This window comes from Lutra lutra, chromosome 4 (assembly GCF_902655055.1).
Source record: "Lutra lutra chromosome 4, mLutLut1.2, whole genome shotgun sequence".
Lineage (NCBI taxonomy): Eukaryota > Metazoa > Chordata > Mammalia > Carnivora > Mustelidae > Lutra > Lutra lutra.
In genome coordinates this window covers 69,189,814-69,210,875 of record NC_062281.1, presented here as the reverse complement: position 1 = coordinate 69,210,875, position 21,062 = coordinate 69,189,814, and positions in this window count along the sequence as shown.

Sequence of the window (21,062 nt, the reverse complement as noted above, 5' to 3'; positions counted from 1 at the left end):
TATCAGTAAGGGGTATGTGGTAGACTAAGCCAGAAATGTAGTAACTTTAAACTAGTAAAGAAATATAACAAAAATCCTAGTAAACAAGAGTATACAAGAGGAATACAACATATAGAAGAATCTTTTTCTGATGGTCTTGGACAGACGTTTCCTCCTTCATGTGATCATCAGCTTTTTCTGAGGTTGTGTTAACTGTCAATCTGAGAATCATCTACTTCTTGAGACTCTGTAGAACTTCTGTTTAGGTTCTGTCATGGTTAACTTCCCATATCTGTTAAATTCCTTTCATTTTCCAGAGGATTTAGAGTAGTAGAGACACATTTCTGAGTAAGAAGCAAAGCCTTGCATCAGTTATATGAAAGAATGACTCTATTTCACGTTTCACCTTAGATGTGTCCCATCTAAATGGATCATTCATTAGAATGTCTAAGAAGGAAACACAAAAGCCGATAGCATTTTAGCCATGGTAAGTGTCATGGTTTTCAACAGAAAGATGCTTGGATTCATTCAGAAAAAACCCAAGTCTACTATTATTAGTACATATTTAGAACCCATAGAAGAAAGCAGCTGCATAAAATCTGTTTGGAAGTATCTAAGGAGTGCTTTAGGCATGAGCCATATTCTACCACTCCACCTTTTCCAGATTAATTTAGCCACAGATCTAACAAACTATGTCCCCTCCTATCTTGCAAAGTGATTCCAGTGTTTCATATTGTAGCAAATTTGTTTTTACATTTCATGGAAGATTTTTTTCAAGTGTGTATTTGAGATTTTATTTGGTGCTTCTGGCCATTCAGATTTTGCCATATCTTATTCTCATAAACAATACAATATTATCATTTCTAGAGTATCTTTTCAGAATTCATTTGGCTTATGGTTATTAATGTATTTATATGGTATTTTAAAAGTATTAATATATTATTTCTGAATAATTAAATAGCATTTTTTAAGTATTTTATGAGATCTAGAATATAGCATACTATTCTAGAGTTTATTTTTTATGGCTTTTAAAAACCAGCTTTACTATCCATTTTAAGTACACAATGCAGTGGTTTTAAGTAGATTTATTGAGTTGTGTAACTATTACCACAATCTGGCTCCAGAACACTTCTGATAAGTCACTTTTTAAAAAAAAGATTTTATGGGGATGCCTGGGTGGCTCAGTTGGTTAAGCGACTGCCTTCGGCTCGGGTCATGATCCTGGAGTCCTGGGATCAAGTCCCGCATGGGGCTCCCTGCTTGGCAGGGCGTCTGCTTCTCCCTCTGACCCTCCCACTTCTCATGCTCTCTCTCTCTCTCTCTCTCTCTCTCATTCTCTCTCTCTCAAATAAATAAATGAAATCTTTTAAAAAGATATTTTTATCCATTTATTTGACAGAGAGAAAGAGAGAGCACGAGCCGGTGTGGGCGGTGGGCAGGGAGAGGGAGAAGCAGACTACCAGCTGAGCAGGGAGCCTGATGCAGCGCTCGATTCCAGGACCCCACGATCATGACCTGAGCCTGAAGACAGACACTGAAAGGACTGAGCCACCCAGGTGCCCCTGGTAAGTCACTTTTAACAGCAAATACTTTAAGTAGTATAATGGTATCTCTTCCTTGTGCATTAATAGACTTGTTTGTTGTTAAAAAGTACCTAAGGAAATTTTAAAAACTCTTTTTCTGCAGCATTTTAAAATAAGGGGATTATTTTAAAATACGCCAGCTGCTAGTTTTATATTTGCTGTTTTGTTTTAGTAATTTCATATGCCATTAGAGAAGACCAGACAGGTTCAGACATTTGAACAAGTTGACTTCTGGTAAGGAATTAAAATTTACAAGAGAAACTAGACTACTTCTCTCACTCTCTCTCAAATAAATAAATAAAATAATAAGTAAATAAATTCCCTAATTTAGAATTTAAGGGCCTTTACGAAAATAGACGGCAAGGCTCTCTTTTTCAGTATGTGGGTCTAACCCAGAATACAACTTGAAAGTTTTCTTAAATCTATTCTTTACCTTTATTTACTTTCAGTTTTTGGATCTTATTTATCTTTGGATTAAATCTTTGTATCAGTTTAATCTTTTATTAAAGAAAGGCTTAGGGAACTCCCTACTTTGTTTGTTTTCCTACTTTTTTTTTTTAATTTTACACAATAATATTTAAGTCTTCTGTTTTCCACCCTGTTTCTCTTAAATATTTTTACCAACTTAGGGGTGAATAATTAACTGATTAATTGATGTAGATCTTCAGTTTAAAATAAAAAGTATTGGGGCGCCTGGGTGGCTCAGTGGTTAAAGCCTCTGCCTTCAGCACAGGTCATGATCTCAGGGTCCTGGGATCGAGTCCCGCATCGGGCTCTCTGCTCAGCAGGGAGCCTACCTCCTCCTCCTCCTCTCTCTCTCTCTGCCTGCCTCTCTGCCTACTCATGATCTGTCAAATAAATTTAAAAAAAAAATCTTTAAAATAAAAAGTATTTAGCAAAGTCCTGTATTCTATAAGAAATTTTGCCTGTCCTTTCCAGGTTTAGAAAACTCCTTAATTATAGCCATTGACTCTAGAAAAGATTTTGATTCAGTTTCTATAGATTTGCATGCATTTTGTCAATCGCGTTCACAATATGAGTGTTCTTTCCTTAGAAAACACTGAAGGAAAGGTAACTCAAGTAGAAGGTTAGGTAAAACCCTTTAGAGAAAGAGAAATGCAAGGAGGATAAGTTTCAGAAGGTTTCAAAGTGAGAAAAACTATCTTGGGATTTAGAATTTTGTTTAGAAAGTTTAGTAAATCTATTTTAAAAGCTGACTGTTGCCCTGTGTTAAGAACTCAAACATATTAATTTGCTGGTTTTTGACATTTTAAATGTCAAATGTTATTTTGATATTCTTATTTTAAGTTAATTTTTTTACATTAAAAAATTAAGTGCAACATTTGGGTTTATCATACCCCTTAATATGGAAAAAAGAAGTTTTCTAGAAATTTGAGACTTTGATATAAACAGACCCATGACAAATGAGAAAGAGGAACCACGATAGCTGGTCAACAATATGTGCTTATTAGTGATAACTCAGGTCCATAGAAGAGGCAGAGGTGAGGAAGGGGCTATATGATTGATAAAGGACTACAAGTTAAAGAAAATGACTCTCTTCCAGAAATTGACAGACAGGGAATACACGCCTGACAGTTTTGTAGGGGAACTACATAGGTTGACCACTTTGTTTTCCAAAAATGTGTTGCCAATTTAGAGGACCTTTAAACTCAGGACCTACTTGGATTGGAGTAGAGCCTTATCAGATAGATGCCTCAATCTACTCTCTTATACATATGAAAAAACATTGCAGGACAAAACAAAACCACTTGAAAGAAAACTTTGCATATATAAATAAACACAAAAGCAAAGAAGCAGCAGAAGAATAAGCAGGTCAATGGAAAATATATTTATCAAATGGTATAACTCTAAAACCAAAAGTCTAGTTACCTTATTCCAAATGGTGCTCTTCAAATCAAAGAACTAATTACTCTTTAAAGAAAAATATAAGACCTAATTACCTTATCAAAGAACTAAGTCTAATGCCCCTCTACAAAGATCTAACTGGTTACCAGTCTTAGGATAACACAACGAATTCATCAACAAGAGCTCTGTGAAACTAGTCAGAATTCAGATCATTGCTGGATTCATATCCCCGGCAGCAACTACCAAGGATGAGTGGAGTTTGGGCAAAAAGTTCCCAATAGGACTTGCATGGACTGCTGCCATGCAGGGCGCCTTCAAAATTATGTCAGGGGCACTTTCCAATCGTCAAAGAATAAGACCATCAATTAACACCTAAAATAAACAAAGCTGAACTTCTTGCTTAATTACAGTAAGAGAGCAATGTTGGTCAGGAAAATTGCCTCTGAGTGGCATGCTAATCTTATTTGGGTTTTGGAGAAGCACAGAATCTGGGGATTGGTGGACTTTCAGAGGCGTAAGTGGGTTGGAATTATTGGTAGAAGTTGGTTACTCATGTGCGGCTGTTATTGACTGATTAGCACTCAGTGGTGTTTTGTAGACTATCTCTACTTAACTAAATTGCAGAAGCAGGAGATTGATACTGAATTGACTGACTCGCGAAAGCATGTTCACTGAATTGAATTGTCACTGATTAATTGAACAGGCTTAAAATACATTCTAGTAGCTACATATTACCCTGGCTACAGAGCAGTTAGTCTTTTTCTAAGTTTTGGGGAAATTTTAAATCCTTATTTTGAAGGAAAACTATATTGAGCTTGATTCCCAGCTCTGTCACTTAATTGGCTTAATAGCTCTCTATTTTGGCAGATTACTAGATCACTCTAAACCCCCAAGAAAGATGAAATAATTATGTCTACCTTGCATGATTAGACATTGTATTGCATTATTAGCACCTTGTATTTAGTTCATATTCAAGAAATAATAAATTTTATTTCATAATCTAAAATAGGCAAAAATAAAAACACATAATACTGGAGAGACCTTATTATGTACCAGGCATTTTTTCCAAAGGCTTTTGCATATTGTTCATTTGAACCTATAAACAGCCCTCTGGCATAGGTACTATTATGTCGTTTTCCAGATAAGAAAATCATGGCACAGTGCCCATAACTAAAATGTTCTGTCACACAGTAGGTAAGTAGTGGCTCTGAGACTTGAAGCTAGGCAATCCGGCTGCAGAAATTTTTGTGTTTAATCACTATACCAAACTGCCAGTCTAATGCACAATGAAGAAATATGTGATAAAAATATAAATTTTTATAAATATGTACATATAATATGATAATACAGATAAATTACTAGAGACCAATGTGGAAGGATTAAATTTTCAACCAATGTATTGGGGAAAATGACAGAGGTTAATTAATACAGAAATCAATTAGAAAGTGTCTTCTTCTTGTAATGGGAGACTAAGTAATTTAACCAATCTTTCTATCATGGACAATAAGAAAAGCCGGACAAAATTTTGAAAAGATATGTGCTTGAAGTCATGGGAAACTTTAAAAAGTAGTGAGAAACCACTGGGATAATATCAAGGACAAGAACAATTTTAGAGAAATAGTCTTAGTATAAAGGGCCATGTTTCCAGGGGGCCATTTGTTAATGAACAGAATAATATAATATAATATAATATAATATAATATGTAACATGTAATTATTTCAGCACTTATAAATTTCCATCTGCTAGCATTAATAACATTTCAACAATATAATGAAGTGATGAAATTCCACTTATTATAAATACCATTTTGTTATTTAAGCAAGAAAATATTGTAATTTGTTTCAGATACATTGTTGGTGCAGCCTGAAAGCAAATACATTGGAAGCAGATGGTCTTTATTTGTTACCCATGTAGGAAGATAAAGCATTTTATTAAGTATAGTGTATACACCAGTCTTATGAGCAGAGAGTTCTACAACTAATATATTAGACCTTAGGATACAATTTCTGATTTTAAAAACAAATTTTGTGAGAAAGTTTAAAGAAATTATTTTAAAATTAAATTGCAACTTTTTATTATATAACTCTGAGTGAATATAGTTATGAATCCAAATAAGTAAAATGGACCCAATTTCACAGTGAAAAGCTATCAATGAATAACTTTTAATGAATAGCTTTTTATTTGTATCAGTTTAATCCTTTTTCTAGCATTCAATTTAAATCTAAAAAATCCACTTGTATCATACTTATGGATATACCAAAAAGACATAATGAACTCTTACCTTGGAAGTATAAACAAAACCCAGTTATCTTTAAAAGTAGGAGATCAGATTAACTGAAATCAGTGACAATCATGAACCTAATCATAATTTTTTTTTATTTTAAAGATTTTTATTTACTCATTTGACAGACAGAGATCACAGGTAGGCAGAGAGGCAGGCAGAGAGAGGAAGGGAAGCAGCCTCCCTGCTGAGCAGAGAGCCCAATGCGGGGCTTGATCCCAGGACCCTGAGATCATGACGTAAGCCAAAGGCAGTGGCTTAACCCACTGAGCCACCCAGGGGCCCCCTAATCATAATTCTTAAATGAGGTAGTTCGCTCCCCAGAAAATTGCTTCTATAGAAAAAAAAGTAAGGAAAAATAAAGTATGTGATTAAGGAAAAGGAAAAATAAATAAATATATTCTCCTTTTCCCCAACTATTTGCTTTCTTCTTCTTTTTCTCCTCCTCCTCCTCCTTCTTCTTCTCTTAGATTGTAACAAGATAAAATATTCAACTGTATCAGAAAGGTCAAGTCATTCCACAGTTTTATTTAACTGACAGGAGATCAAATAATCCTACTCCCGAAGTTTTCTAGTGAAAATTACAATAACTTCCATTGACTCTTTTGCCTTTTGATGAAAATGAAGTAAATAATGATGTAAGATTTTTTAAAAGCTAGTATGTGGAAGAAAACTAAAAGCAGATTTATCATGTAAACCATGCACATCCACCATGAGAGCATCCAAAAGACATACATTTCATCATGACTAAGAAATAAATTTGGAAGCAAGAACCCCAGAATTCTCAAAGAGGTCTATGGTCACTCCTTTCTGTAGGATAGAAATTACAGTGGGAACTTCTGCTTGAAATGGAACCCTATATTATGCTTAGTGAAATAAGTCAATTGGAGAAAGACGACTATCATACGATCTCCCTGATATGAGGAAGTGGAGATGCAACGTGGGCGGGAGGGGGGGTTGGGGGGTAGGAAAGAATAAATGAAACAAGATGGGATCAGGAGACTCTTAGCCTCATGAAACAAACTGAGGGTTTCTCGGAGTAAGGGGTAGGAAGAGGGTGGTGGGGTTATGGACATTGGGGAGGTTATGTGCTATGGTGAGTGCTGTGCAGTGTGTAAACCTGGCGATTCACAGACCTGTACCCCTGGGGCTAACAATACATTATTTGTTTATTAAAAAAAAATTAAACCTGGCGATTCACAGACCTGTACCCCTGGGGATAAAAATACGTTATATGTTTATTTAAAAAAATAAAGCAATAAATTTTTAAAAATTAAAAATTATAATTAAAAAAAAAGAAAGAAATGGAACCCTAAATGTAATGGAGATAATGTGGTCCCAGGACGGCAGGGGCCAAATGATGACACTTAATCATGACAGACAAGGAGGGCAGAATAGTCTGACTTGCAGACTTATGGTGTTGACTAGATGATCAAGGTATTCCCTGAAAAATATATAGTTGACAGCCTACTAATTTTCTAACTTGATCTATATAAATAGGAGAGTTCTAAATTTAGTGCACAAAAATCTAACTTGAATCATGAAAACAGAGTCATGGCCTCTCAGTCAACTCCCAGACTTAAACCAACTTACACACCCAGGTATAGAACCACCAAGGTAGAAAAATGTTGTAGGGCTGGGGCAAGGTTTCCCCAGAGGCTGTAAATGCTCTAAATCAGTGTCCAATACCTGGTGCTGTTCTCCCATAGCTGGGATCCATGTGTGCAGGAATCAACGGGTGGAAATGAGAGCTGCTCTCCTACTAATCCCATTGATCCACCAGTAAAATTTTTGCTTCCTGTCACCACAACTTCAGGGTCTCGTTGTCTAGAGGCCTTAATTCCAGGGAAGAATGCCTCCACTAGGAGATACAACAGTGATTCTATTGATCTGAAAGCTGAATCTGCCACCTGACTACTTTGGCTATTCATGGCTTTGAATGAATGGGCCAAAAAGAAGGCTACTGTACTGATTTGGATGACTAATCCTGATTAGCAAGGGGAAATTGTGTTGCTACTACCCATCAGAGGTAAGAAAGACTGTGTCTGGAACATAGGAGATTCCTTAAGGTACTTACTTACTCCGTAAGTACTACTATGTCCTATCACTAAAGTCAATGGAAAGCTATGACAACCCAATTCAGGCAGAACTAATAATGACCGGGAGCATTCAGGAATGAAACTTCACCAGGCAAAGAACCATGGCCAGCCGAGGTACATCCTAAAGGCAAAGGGAATATGTCATGGGTAATAGAAGAAGGTAGTTATAAATACCAGCTACAATTGTCTGTCCAGTTGCAGAAATAAGAATTATAAGAGTTAAGAATATCTCTTCCTCACTTTGTTATAAATATATTTGTGCATATGTATGTATATATACTAAATATTTTGGTATTCTTTCCTCTCATATCCCCTTATCATCTAATATAAGATGGAATAATAACAGTTAACTTTACATCAGTGTATCTAGTTATAGGATATTAAAGAAGAGTGAAATACTTTACACCCTCTTCTGAGAGGAGGGTTTCCACATTTTTGGTTGGACAGGGGATAGTTGTATTGTGTCAGGCAGAAGTATGACTCTGTTATTGTCTTTACTGAGCGATTAAGTATGGTGTGAAGAGATGTGTATGGATGCTATGTTGACAAGGGATAAAATGTCTTTAATGTCTTAAATGTCAACTTGGCTAGGTTCCAGTCTCCAGTTATTCAAACACCAATCTGGGTGTTGCTATGAAAATGTTTTGTAGATGCAATTAAAGTCCATAATCAGTTGACTTTAATAAGGAAAGTTAGCCTAGGTAATCTGTATGGGCATGACTCACTCAATTGAAAGGTCTTAAGAGAAGAGCTGGAGGTTTCCCTGAAGAGATTCTGCCTATGACAGTAACCATAGACCATGCCTAAGTGTTCCATCCTGCCTCTCTGAGAGCCTGAGAGCCTGCTCTCTGGATTGTGGACTTCTCTAGCCCAACACCACATTATGTGAAACAATATTTCACAATAAATCTCTTAATGCATATCTCTTATCAGTCTATTTCTCTGGTTAAACTCTGACTGATAGACCTATCTCATTCTCAGTATCAAAGCACTAAGCCTAAGGCCCAGCATGTGTTAAGGGGGGAGGGGGCTTCAAAAACTACTTTATTTAAATAGTTTTATATTATATTTAAGTAAAAGAGTTTAACAAAAGTCCCTTTAATTATTTTCTTTTTGTAACCCACTACCTAGATACAGTGCTTAGTAAATTAATGAGATTTTAATAAATGTTTACAAAAAAAAACACAAATAAATGAAGGAATTAATTAATAAATTATGATTACAGCTGCCGGGATTTATAAACAGTACATCATGGCAGAAAATTTTTACAAATCGCTGCATTTTGTAGATTTGAAACAATTAAACAGATGCTAGCATTTAGTTAACTGCAATTTCACTTTGTGTCTCTGAAAATGATGCTCTTAAGAACTATAACAAAATGACTTGGGGATAAGGATAATTTACTCCTTAATAAACATCTCTGTGAAAGGGTAGGCTATTACTTTTTTGAGTGTTATACAACCTCCCTACAATCTTGACTCACAGGCCTAAGAAAGCTCTTGGGAGGTCATCAGTCCAGCCATTTGCTTCCCAAATGCCTCCCTAGTCTCACTCTAATAAATGAAAGAAATCCTGGGGAGAACAAACTGCTAAAAATTGGACCAAGCCTAAGGTGGCATATATTTAATACTGGTATAAGATAAATGGTGTAGAATCATCGTTTTACAATAAGGTGAACAGGACAAGAAAAAATGGAGGATGTAAAGAGAAGAAAAAGACAAAAAGTGCTTTGGACCTTTAAAAATAAGGGTGGTGTTGATGCTGTCAGTAAATATGTATCTAACATAATGGAAAAGAGGAAATAAAACAGGAAAGGAGAAACCAAAGGAGGTTGAAGTTCTAGTAACTTCTTTCTCAGGAAAAATACTATCAATAAATAATTTTAATGCTGTGACCAATATTGATAGAGAAAATAGATTTGTACAGTGCAATAAGGTGTGGAATCAATCAGGGTAGATGTTACTGAATTTTATCTGCCCAAATCAGGCATAATTTTGAGAAATGATTCGGAAAAACATTTAAAAGATTATTTTGAACTCTGAGGATTGGGAAATCTCATTCTAAGGGATACAGACTTGGAGGCTTCTATTTTCAGAACAACTATTAAATGGTTCTAATATTCCCATTTGAGTGGGAGAACAGTTATTCTAGATAGCTGCAATTCAAGGTCTCATATGTCCATCAAAAAGTCTGACAAAATGGAGATTTTTTTTTTTTTAATTTCCCAGGGAGACTTTTTTTTTTAAATTTCTTTTCAGTGTTCCAGAATTCATTGTTTATACACTACACCCAGTGCTCCATGCAATACATGCTCTCCATAAAACCCACCACCAAGCTCACCCAACCTGCCATCCCCCTCCCCTCCAAAACTTCACATTGTTTCTCAGAGTCCATAGTCTCTCATGGTTTGTCTCCCCCTCCAATTTCGCCCAACTCCCTTCTCCTCTCCAGCTCCCCATGTCCTCCATGTTATTCCTTATGCTCCACAAGTAGGTGAAACCATATGATAATTGACTCTCTCTGCTTGACTTATTTCACTCAGCATGATCTCCTCCAGTCCATCCATGTTGATACAAAAGTTGGGTATTCATCCTTTCTGATGGAGGCATAATGCTCCGTAGTATATATGGACCACATCTTCCTTAGCCATTCGTCCGTTGAAGAGCATCTTGGTTCTTTCCACAGTTTGGCGACCGTGGCCATTGCTGCTATGAATATTGGAGTACAGATGGCCCTTCTTTTCACTACATCTGTATCTTTGGGGTAAATACCCAGTAGTGCAATTGCAGGGTTATAGGGTAGCTCTATTTTTAATTTCTTAAGGAATCTCCACACTGTTTTCCAAAGTGGCTGCACCAACTTGCATTCCCACCAATAGTGTAAGAGGGTTCCCCTTTCTCCACATCCTCTCCAACACACGTTGTTTACTGTCTTGTTAATTTTGACCATTCTAATTGGTGTAAGGTGGTATCTCAATGTGGTTTTGATTTGAATCTCCCTGATGGCCAGTGATGATGAACATTTTTTCATGTGTCTGTTAGCCATTTGTATGTCTTCTTTGGAAAAGTGTTTGTTCATGTCTTCTGCCCATTTTTTGATGTGATTATCTGTTTTGTGTGTGTTGAGTTTGAGGAGTTCTTTATAGATCCTGGATATCAGCCCTTTGTCTATAGTGTCATTTGCGAATATCTTCTCCCATTCCATGGGTTGCCTCTTTGTTTTGTTGACTGTTTCCTTTGCTGTGCAGAAGCTTTTGATCTTGATGAAGTCCCAAAAATTTATTTTCGCTTTTGTTTCCTTTGCCTTTGGAGACATATTTTGAAAGAAGTTGCTGTGGCTGATGTTGAAGAGGTTACTGCCTATGTTCTACTCTAGGATTCTGATGGATTCCTGCCTCATGTTGAAGTCTTTTATCCATTTCGAGTTTATTTTTGTGTATGGTGTAAGAGAATGGTCGAGTTTCATTCTTCGACACATAGCTGTCCAATTTTCCCAGCACCATTTATTGAAGAGACTGTCTTTTTTCCACAGTATATTTTTTCCTGCTTTGTCAAAAATTATTTGACCATAGAGTTAAGGATCCATATCTGGGCTCGCTAATCTGTTCCACTGGTCTATGTGTCTGTTTTTGTGCCAGTACCATGCTGTCTTGGTGATCACAGCTTTGTAGTAAAGCTTGAAATCAGGCAACATGATACCCCCAGTTTTGTTTCTTTTTTTCAACATTTCCTTAGCAATTCGGGGTCTCTTCTGATTCCATAAAAATTTTAGAATTGTTTGCTCCAGCTCTTTGAAAAACGCCAGTGGAATTTTGATCAGAATGTTGTTGAAAGTATAGATTGTTCTAGGCATTATAGACATTTTAACAATGTTTATTCTTCCGATCCATGAGCATGGAATGGTCTTCCATCTTTTTGAGTCTTCTTCAATTTCTTTCATGAGTGTTCTGTAGTTCCTCAAGTACAGATCCTTTACCTCTTTGGTTAGGTTTATTCCCAGGTATCTTATGGTTCCTGGTGCCATAATAAATGGAATCGATTCTCTAATTTCCCTTTCTTTATTTTCATTATTAGTATATAAGAAAGCAACTGATTTCTGTACATTGATTTTGTATCCTGCCACAGTACTGAATTGCTTTATGAGTTCTAACAATTTGGGGGTAGAGTCTTTTGGGTTTTCCATTTAAAGTATCATGTCATCTGCAAAGAGAGAGAGTTTGACTTCTTCATCACCAATTTGAATACATTTTATTTCTCTTTGTTGTCTGATTGCTGTTGCTAGGACTTCTAATACTATGCTGAACAAGAGTGGTGAGAGTGGGCATCCTTGTCGTGTTCCTGATCTCAAAGGGAAGGCTGTTAGCTTTTTCCCATTGAGGATGATATTCACTGTGGGTTTTTCATAGATAGATTTTATGAAGTTGAGGAATGTTCCCTCTATCCCTAATCTTTGAAGCGTTTTAATCAGGAACGGATGCTATATCTTGTCAAATGCTTTTTCTGCATCAATTGAGAGGACCATGTGGTTCTTCTCTCCTTTATTGATTTGTTCTATCACACTGATTGATTTGCGAATGTTGAACCACCCTTGCAACCCTCCCCTTGCTTGTGCTCTCTACTGCTCACTTTCTCTTACAAATAAATAAATAAAATCTTTTTTTAAAAAGTAGAAAGAGAAATAGGAAAAGGACAGAAATCTAACAATTTTTTCCACAGGACAAACACTGGAGTTAGAGCAACAGGGAAAGATCAGTTTTCTGCCACATACAAGAGGTCATTTGCAGCTTCCGAGAAATACCCTGAATGGCTCACATTGATTAATTCCAGAAAGGTAATGACCCCATTCTAATACTGAACAAACATATGTGTTAGTAATACCACATTGTAGAAAACCAAAGTATTTTATGCTACAGTCTGGGCAATTTCCTCTTACTTATTTATGAGTACAAACTAAAAACATCTGGTTATCAGCCTTTTCTCAATATAAAAATATTTGAGCCATTATTTATTCATTTGTTATTCATTTGTTTGTAAACCACATACTCTGTATCCAAGATAAATATAATATTAGATACATATGTCCTAGTGTTATATAAATAAGGATGGAGGAATAAGAGATTTTAAAAGAGAGGTTCTGAGAAGAGTTCTAACTGGAATTTTAAGTTGTTCCAAATTCAGTTGAGTTTCTTGAGAGTGGAGACCAAAATGTGAGGCACAATGGATTAAACAGATCTTTAGAGTCTGTATTTTATTATTTTTTGATGAAATGATCTTACTTCCTATACTCTTTCAGTATAGTTCTTACTTTGTCAACCCATAATCATTTTTATATTTTTCTGGATTAAAAAAAAAAAATTCTCCAAATTCATCTTAAGTTGTGGAGCCCCGACCTGAATAGTACAGAGCAATCATCAAAGTTTTGAATGTCCACATAAAAGTTAAATTAGGAAAACTCCCAGGTGGTAAAGGAAGAAACAGAGAACAAAATGACATGCAAACAAATTCCTTTCTGAAATTAGAACCAGTTACAAAACAAAATGTTCAATGAAGGGGGAAGAAGTAGAAAGAACCACAATAGAAATCTTAAGGTGACAGCAAATTTTAAGATATACTTACTCTTTTTTTAAAAAATTAAACTAATGCTGCAAAGTATAACAGAAATGTCCCCCAGTGCCCACAGATGAACAGATAACATGTTAACAACTTTTTCTAAGCTCACTGTGGGCACAGGCAGAGTGGAGGTGGATGTTACCTAGATGGGTGCCTCCCCTCGCTACAACTTACACGACCTCCCCTTCCCAAGGCCATTAGAATGCAGACCTCAGTCCTGTCAGGCCTAACCACAGAAACATAATCTCAGGCAGCTTTTCATTTTTATTTCTTTGGACTAAAAGAGGATGTGGTGGTGGTGTATAAGAAGGGACCACATCTCATACCATCCAGCATGTGACCTCTGTCCAAGCCCAAATTCCCATGACATTTTCCCATCCAGCTTTCTTCTAGTCCAGCTATTTCCCATCCTTTCCACATACTGTCCAGTTTTTACAGACATCTGTTCTCTTGCATATCCAGCCCTCACAACTCAACTATGAAGAGCAATTAAGCCCTGTGTTCACATCTACCTCCAAATTACTTTCTAATGAAAGTAAGACCCATGATAGGGGAATTGGGTCTGTTTTGGTTTTGTTGCATCTTCAGCACCCAGGAAAATACAAGGCATATAATAGACACTCAACAAATGATTGTTGAATGAATGCACGATTGAGGAAATGAATCAATTGCCATGTGCCCCCATATAGATGGTGATGCTTTTTAAATCAGCTAGTTGGACATCCACCCATCCTCCCCTACACACACACACACACAAACACACACACACACACAGATCCAGAAAGCATAACATCAAGAAATAACACATTTCTCTCTTGTTCGCCTGCCCTGAAAGAAATACTTATAATCCCTTCCTGTTTATTTTGCTGATTCCTTCATTCTTGAGGAGAAGAAATAATTTTCTTCCAGGATTTATACTGTCCACCATATTGCCTGTCTACAGGGCATAGTTGCTCACTTTTTTCTCTGGAAGACTTTTCTCAGAGCAACTAAATTAGCAGAATTCTCTAATGAAGTTAGCAGTGGGTAGGATGGGAGTTTCTGTTCAAGAAAATTTATAACTGGCATTGATCAGATGTGATATTACATTGTTGGGATTTAACAGTAACCGCCCCCCCACACACACACAAAGGATGGAGTTCCCAGACTGCCTACTAGCACAGGGTCTCTTCTGAGGGCTGGGGTGGGAGGAACTATCAGGCAAGTGCTTGACTGCTTGCCCCACCTCCTCCCTTCAAGAGGAGACAGAATATCTGCATGCCTCTTCACTTCCCCTGAAGTATGGAAATATTTGTTTTTTCAAACCTGAATTTTGGAGGGCCAGGATTGGACTCTCCTCATGGGTGCAGTCTATCACAAAATGTCCATCTTCTTCACAAACAATAACAACAAAATCTACAGGCATTTTTGCTCCACAGAGTCCTAGGCAGTATAAGGTTAGTTTGTTGGATTTTTACCTGAATCTGGCCTAAATATACCAAGTTGGGTTCCAGAGGGTGCACTCGTGCAGTAACTTACTTCAAATAATATGTAAAATTCTTTTCTCCTTCTTATGGGTAGAAGAGCTCCATCAAAGAACATAAGCTAAAAGCTTCAATATATATTGTAAGTTAACTTCTAGAATAATGGTATTTCTTTTAAATCCCACCTATATTATATGAGTAAACATTTTTTCTACACATTTGCCTTTAAAAAAAATAAACATGGAAAAGACAGAAATAACAATAGCCATCATGTTAGAATAACACATCGATATTTTGTTGTTTTCAAAATAGTCTGTGCTGTTATTTTAATTCAGTAAAAATTTAAGATAAATACAGGTATGTATTTTACTTTGAAGGGAACATGCTCCTAAGACACTGAGGTTACCTTCAGAAGAGCAGATGGATTAATTCAGAGGAGGAATAATGATGGTGGTGATGGAGGAGTGAGTTATGAGAAATGATTAAAGATAAAGATTATGTCTGGTGTTGCTAAGTAATGGCTGAGGGGGGACTAATAATTGACTACAAAAATCTGACAGGAGAAATACTGAACAGGCAGTAAGAATTATTCAATCAGGTTTAGGGCAGGTTAGCTAGAAGTATAAGGAAGGAAAGAAAAATTTACCCTGAATGGGAGAGAAAACTTTCTGACAGTAAAAATTATTATTTAAGAAAAATATTGCAAGAAAAGTGATGAAAGCCCACCCCTAGGGATATTTAAAACAAGGTTGGATGGAAACCAAGAGAATGTATATGACAGAGAACCACAGGGCTATGATTCAGGGCCAGCTTCCATCTCTGATTTTATAGCAGCATTGGGGAAAAAAATTGGTCAGTCAGTCATGATGGAGGATTAAAACATGGCCAAGGCATGTTTACACAGTTCTATGTAACATTGTTTACCCAGTTCTGGCAGGTCCTGCTTCCATGCTAGGCACTAAACTAACCTGAGCCAATGTCTTTGTCTGTAACATGACCTGCTGTGTGTGACTGGGAACTCCTACTTGGGCATGGCTCCCACATATGTGATAGAGACAGGGTGTCAGCAAGATTACCTGAGCCAAAATGTGGATGCCAGTAACTGGTTCCTGGATCATAGAGAATGGACCTAACTACTTCCTTTGAAAATAATGAAAAGCTCTACCTACCAGGTGTATGCTATGTACCAAACACTGTGTTGGATGTTTACCAATGTAATCTCATTGGATTCTCCCAAAAACCTCGGAGCATAGCTGTTGATAACCAGATTTTTAAAATGAGCTGAAATCAGGATTTCTATCCAAGTATATGTATTTCTCTACATGCTGCAATCTCAACAGACAAAGAGGGGAGTGACTCACACAAGACTGGTCAGTCCAATTTAAAGCCCAGTCTAGAACTTATAATTCTTATTCTTGGTCTGTGTCCCTTACTTAGTTTTCATCTCCATCTTCTTGGGTGCCCCCTCTCTTACCCTCTCCTTGTGATAAGGAGCAGATAAAGAAAGAAAACTATATTTTGATGTTTTAAACTGGGGACTGGTGGAAAGAATGTGCATATGTAAATTTATCCTTTCAATCATTTAGGTTATTTTATATGATTCCAAAATTCATTGTATCAGTCAACTGGTTGGTGTGATATTCTAGCTTTTTAAAGATAAATCAGAAAAGTAATTTAGTCCTCTAATAACAAAGCAAGGCTCATTGTATACTGGTTCAAATGCAAATTTTTCTGTCTAATCTAAAACAAGTTGAATAATTAAAATAGGAGTAATATGTGTCAGTGAGATGCTTCATTTCTTTATTCCCTTACTTATATTTATATATATATTTTATAAATACTTCTAATACTCTTTCATTATTGTTTGCAAGACAAAGGAAATCTATTAAGAACATAAAAGTTGTAACATACTGGGGTGCCTGGGTAGCTCAGTCGTTAAGTGTCTGCCTTTGGCTCAGGTCATGATCCTGGAGTCCGCGGTTCAAGACCCACATCATGGTCCCTGCTCAGCGGGGAGTCTGCTCCTTCTTCTGCCCTTCACCCTGCTCTGACTCTCACTCTGTCAAATAAATAAATAAAACCTTTTTTAAAAACGCTTTAACACACTATATACCCTATGAATTTATTAAGGTCATTACCTACTTTGTTTTAATATTTAATCATAATAGATTGCATTCTTTCTGGTGTATATTCCTCATTCCAATGAAGTTAATTAATAGACAAACATTCTGAAATGAACACATTAAGTAACTTTGAACAATCAGGAGGTAAATGAATAGCAATAAGAATGAAGATCTGTATTAGCTAGAAACATTCGGTCTATCCTCCACTCACTAGAAATGACTCATCACATATATTCAAACTTTCTTCTTTGTACCGTCCTCCTAGATATGAAGTTAGTTATATCTGGAAGAGGAAAGCTGTATGCCTCACAGGCTTCAGACATCCATTCCTCCAATCCCAAGAAACATTTTGAATAGAGCAAAATCTAATGGAACAAGTTAGTTTCTAATAGTGCTTAATGTGTGGAAAGAGGAAATGGGGTGACATTGTGGAGGATGGAGGTTGGAGAAAATAATCTTTTGAATCCTCTTTATGCTGCTCCATTGCTTGGCTCACCTCTGGAGACAAGGGGAGATGGCCATCTGGATCATGGGCACACAAGAGGATGCTCTGCTGGAGAAAACGCCATGTATTATACAGAGAAGTATTCCTTCTCTGCCACACGGCGGCTGAAGTCCACATGACCCAGCCGTCCCCACCTGCATGGGCCACTGGAAGAAACTATAGAAACAGTGGAACCCTGTTTGGAGGAGCTGAATACCACACAGACCTGAATACTTTAAATAGGAGCACACTGTTGGTGCTTTTCTGTTGCTTAACAGATTTTAACTGTCCGCCTAGAGATGGTCGTATACAGCCACAACTTACATAGGAAAAGCATCTGGAGGCCAGGATAGCCACAGTCCCTTCCCTAAGGCTCTGGGTCTGCTGAGCAGAGAAAGTCTCACTGAGAAATCCTTTCTAAAAACTGAGTCTGAAATGCTGAATTCTGGACCTGGTGGCTTCCTTTCCTGTGTTTGTGTATATTCTCACTTTTCTGGTTATTTGCAAAACAGACAAGAAGTCTACCTTTCCTTTGACTAGACAAAAATAAAAAGCAAATAGTTTCCTCAAGAAAGCCACAAATTTTATTATTCTGTAACTCAATAGTCCAATGTAAAACCCAGTTGTCCACCGAAATATAAAGCCCAAAATACAACATGTTCATTTTCTTAAGCCCAACATTACAGTCTTATGTTCACATTAAATAAAATTTTTAATAATTGACTCTATGTCTAAGGTTTCCGTAAACACCCTCCCTATATTTTCTACCTCCACAGCAGATCTTCTGATAATGAAGTCTCCTAACAATTATGGAAATTATACCCTATTAATAAAATTCTTACTGGGTACAGCTTTGTTTTGATATAACAATCAGAATAAATAAAATTTAAGTTATATCTTGAAGCACTTTAGTCATCTGTGAGACAGAGTCTGGATCAGTAATGTTTTTTTTAAATTATGGTCAAATTTAAGACATAGAAAGCAAAAACAAATGTGAAATAATGTAAAATAGCCAAAATACAGATCTCACCCTATTCATCTAAGTCAGCCCTGAACTGTTCCTGTACATTTTTCAGAGTTTCAGATCCTTTGTGTGTTTGACAGCATCTTACTGGTAATGGTTTACTTTAAACTTGAATTGTCAGAATAATATGTAATATAACAATGTGCTCGACCACCACCCACATGCAAATCCATTATTCTAATAGTCTTGTGAAATAGTAATTCCTTACATTAAATAATTTCCCTATCCTTTCATGGTAAAAATAATAAGCTAGCAATGAATTCAAATCTGTATTCCTGGGTGTTTGATCCTTAATTAGCTTATAAGTTGATAAGTGTTGCTGTAGAGCTAACACTTCTTATATTAAAGAACTGGTAATATTACTATTAACTGGAAAGGAAACCAAGGCCCACAAAGAAATTACTTGGCCAGAGAAGTGGCCAGGAAAGGTTCTGGAGGTGCATTTTCTTCATTTTATGTGCAGTGATTTTTTATTTTTATTTTTATTTTTATTTTTATTTATTTATTTATTTATTTATTTTGAGGGAGAGAGAAAGTGAGAGAGTGTGGGGAGGAAGATGGGCATAGGGAGAGAGAGACCCTTAAGCAGTCTTCACTCCCAGTACAGAACCCAGACTCCCATCTCTATTTCAGGACCCTGTGACCATAACCTGATCCAAAATCGAGAGTCAGACACTTAACTGACTGAGCCACCTAGGCACCCCTGTGTAGTGATTTTTTTTAATGACCCAATGCTGCTTCCAGGATTCGAATAGATCATAGAACCAAAAATTACTTCATTTATGCAAGTTTTCACCTTTTCTCCCAAGCCTGTTAATTAATTTGAACTAGTATGAGTTTTTCTATTCATTCCCTTGATGCTATCCAACTCTAGAGAAAATCACCAAATGCCAGGCAGTGGGAGAAAACAGAAAAGGAGCCCTCGAAAACCAAAAACCGACAGCGAAGGTCTCCAGACTGTAGATGTTCAGGAATGGACTGCATTCACCATGCATGTAGCAAGAAAAAAAGTGATTGCCCTAAAAATGACTCAAAGGGGGGGGCGCCTGGGTGGCTCAGTGGGTTAAAGCCTCTGCCTTCGGCTCAGGTCATGATCTCAAGGTCCTGGGAGCGAGCCCCGCATCGGGCTCTCTCTCAGTGGAGAGCCTGCTTCCTCCTCTCTCTCTCTCTCTCTCTCTGCTGGCCTCTGCCTACATGTGATCTCTGTCTGTCAAATAAATAAATTAAAAAAAAAATGACTCAATGGGTTGCTTCTAAGTTTTTGTTGGAAAAGAGAAAGAAAAGGAGGGAGGGAGGATGGGATGGAGGGAAAAAAAGAAAAAGGAAAAAATACTATGACATGATCACATCCTATTAATTCAAATTTTCATCTTGGTAAAAACAAGATGATTTGGTCACATACAGAGAGGTGAGCCTGTTTGACCTGTTGGCCCAGGTCTTGGCTGTGGGGAGGGAAGGAGGTTCAAGGTGGACCCATGCAAATGAACGCTCCCTTGGGAATAGCTCTTTTTTTTTTTTTTTAAGATTTTATTTATTTATTTGACAGAGATCACAAATAGGCAGAGAGGCAGGCAGAGAGAGAGGGGGAAGCAGGTTCCCTGCTGAGCAGAGAGCCCAATTCAGGGCTCGATCGCAGGGCTCGATCCCAGGACCCTGGGACCATGACCTGAGCTGAAGGCAGAGGCTTTCACCCACTGAGCCACCCAGGCTCCCCGGGAATAGCTCTTTGTGAGTGCAAGTTGTGTCTGCCCAATTTGGTGAAACAATTCCCTCTAAATATTGTTCGTGAGAAAGTGCTGAGCTGTGAAAATATTGGATACTTCTGAAAGGGCTCAGTTTTCTTTAGCCAGTGTTGATGCTCTGCTAAAAGCGTGAGAAATGCCCTACAGGCAGCTCAACAGAAGTGACCACTGTGAAATGCTGGCTACAGGGGAGTAACCGGTTCTAGAGAAAGCTTTGTATTCATCCCCATGTTAGATCAAGTTGTCCTAAAGCCCATGTCCATATGCTTCCGTTGACCGCTCTTCAACAAATAACCCTGTGACATATACTTGCCCCCTCTGTATTCATATTTGATGTGAAAAAAATAGGCACACGACAACTACAAATTTTAAGAGCTAAACCTTTATTTAGACTTTACTACGTGCAGGCAGGCACTGTATGAAGCAGTTTATATGCATCATTTCATTTAATCCTCACCAATCCCATGTGATTGATAGATCCTGAAACTATCCCAAATTTTTATATAAAGAAGCTGAAGCTGAGGCAGGTTAAATAAATTATAGAAGAACACACAGCTTGTAAGTAGCAAAGGCAGGAAAATGTAGCCGAAGAAGTCAGGCACCAGATCACAGGAATGCAACATTCACGGACAGGGTACTTGGATGTTGTTCATAATGCGATGGGAAGACCGTGCATTTTTCTGAGCAAAAGAACAACATAATTTGATCCGTGTGTGTGTGTGTATGCATATGGCAAAATATACATAATACAAAATACACTATTTTAATCCTTTTCAAGTGTACAATTCAGTGGCGTTAAGAACATTCA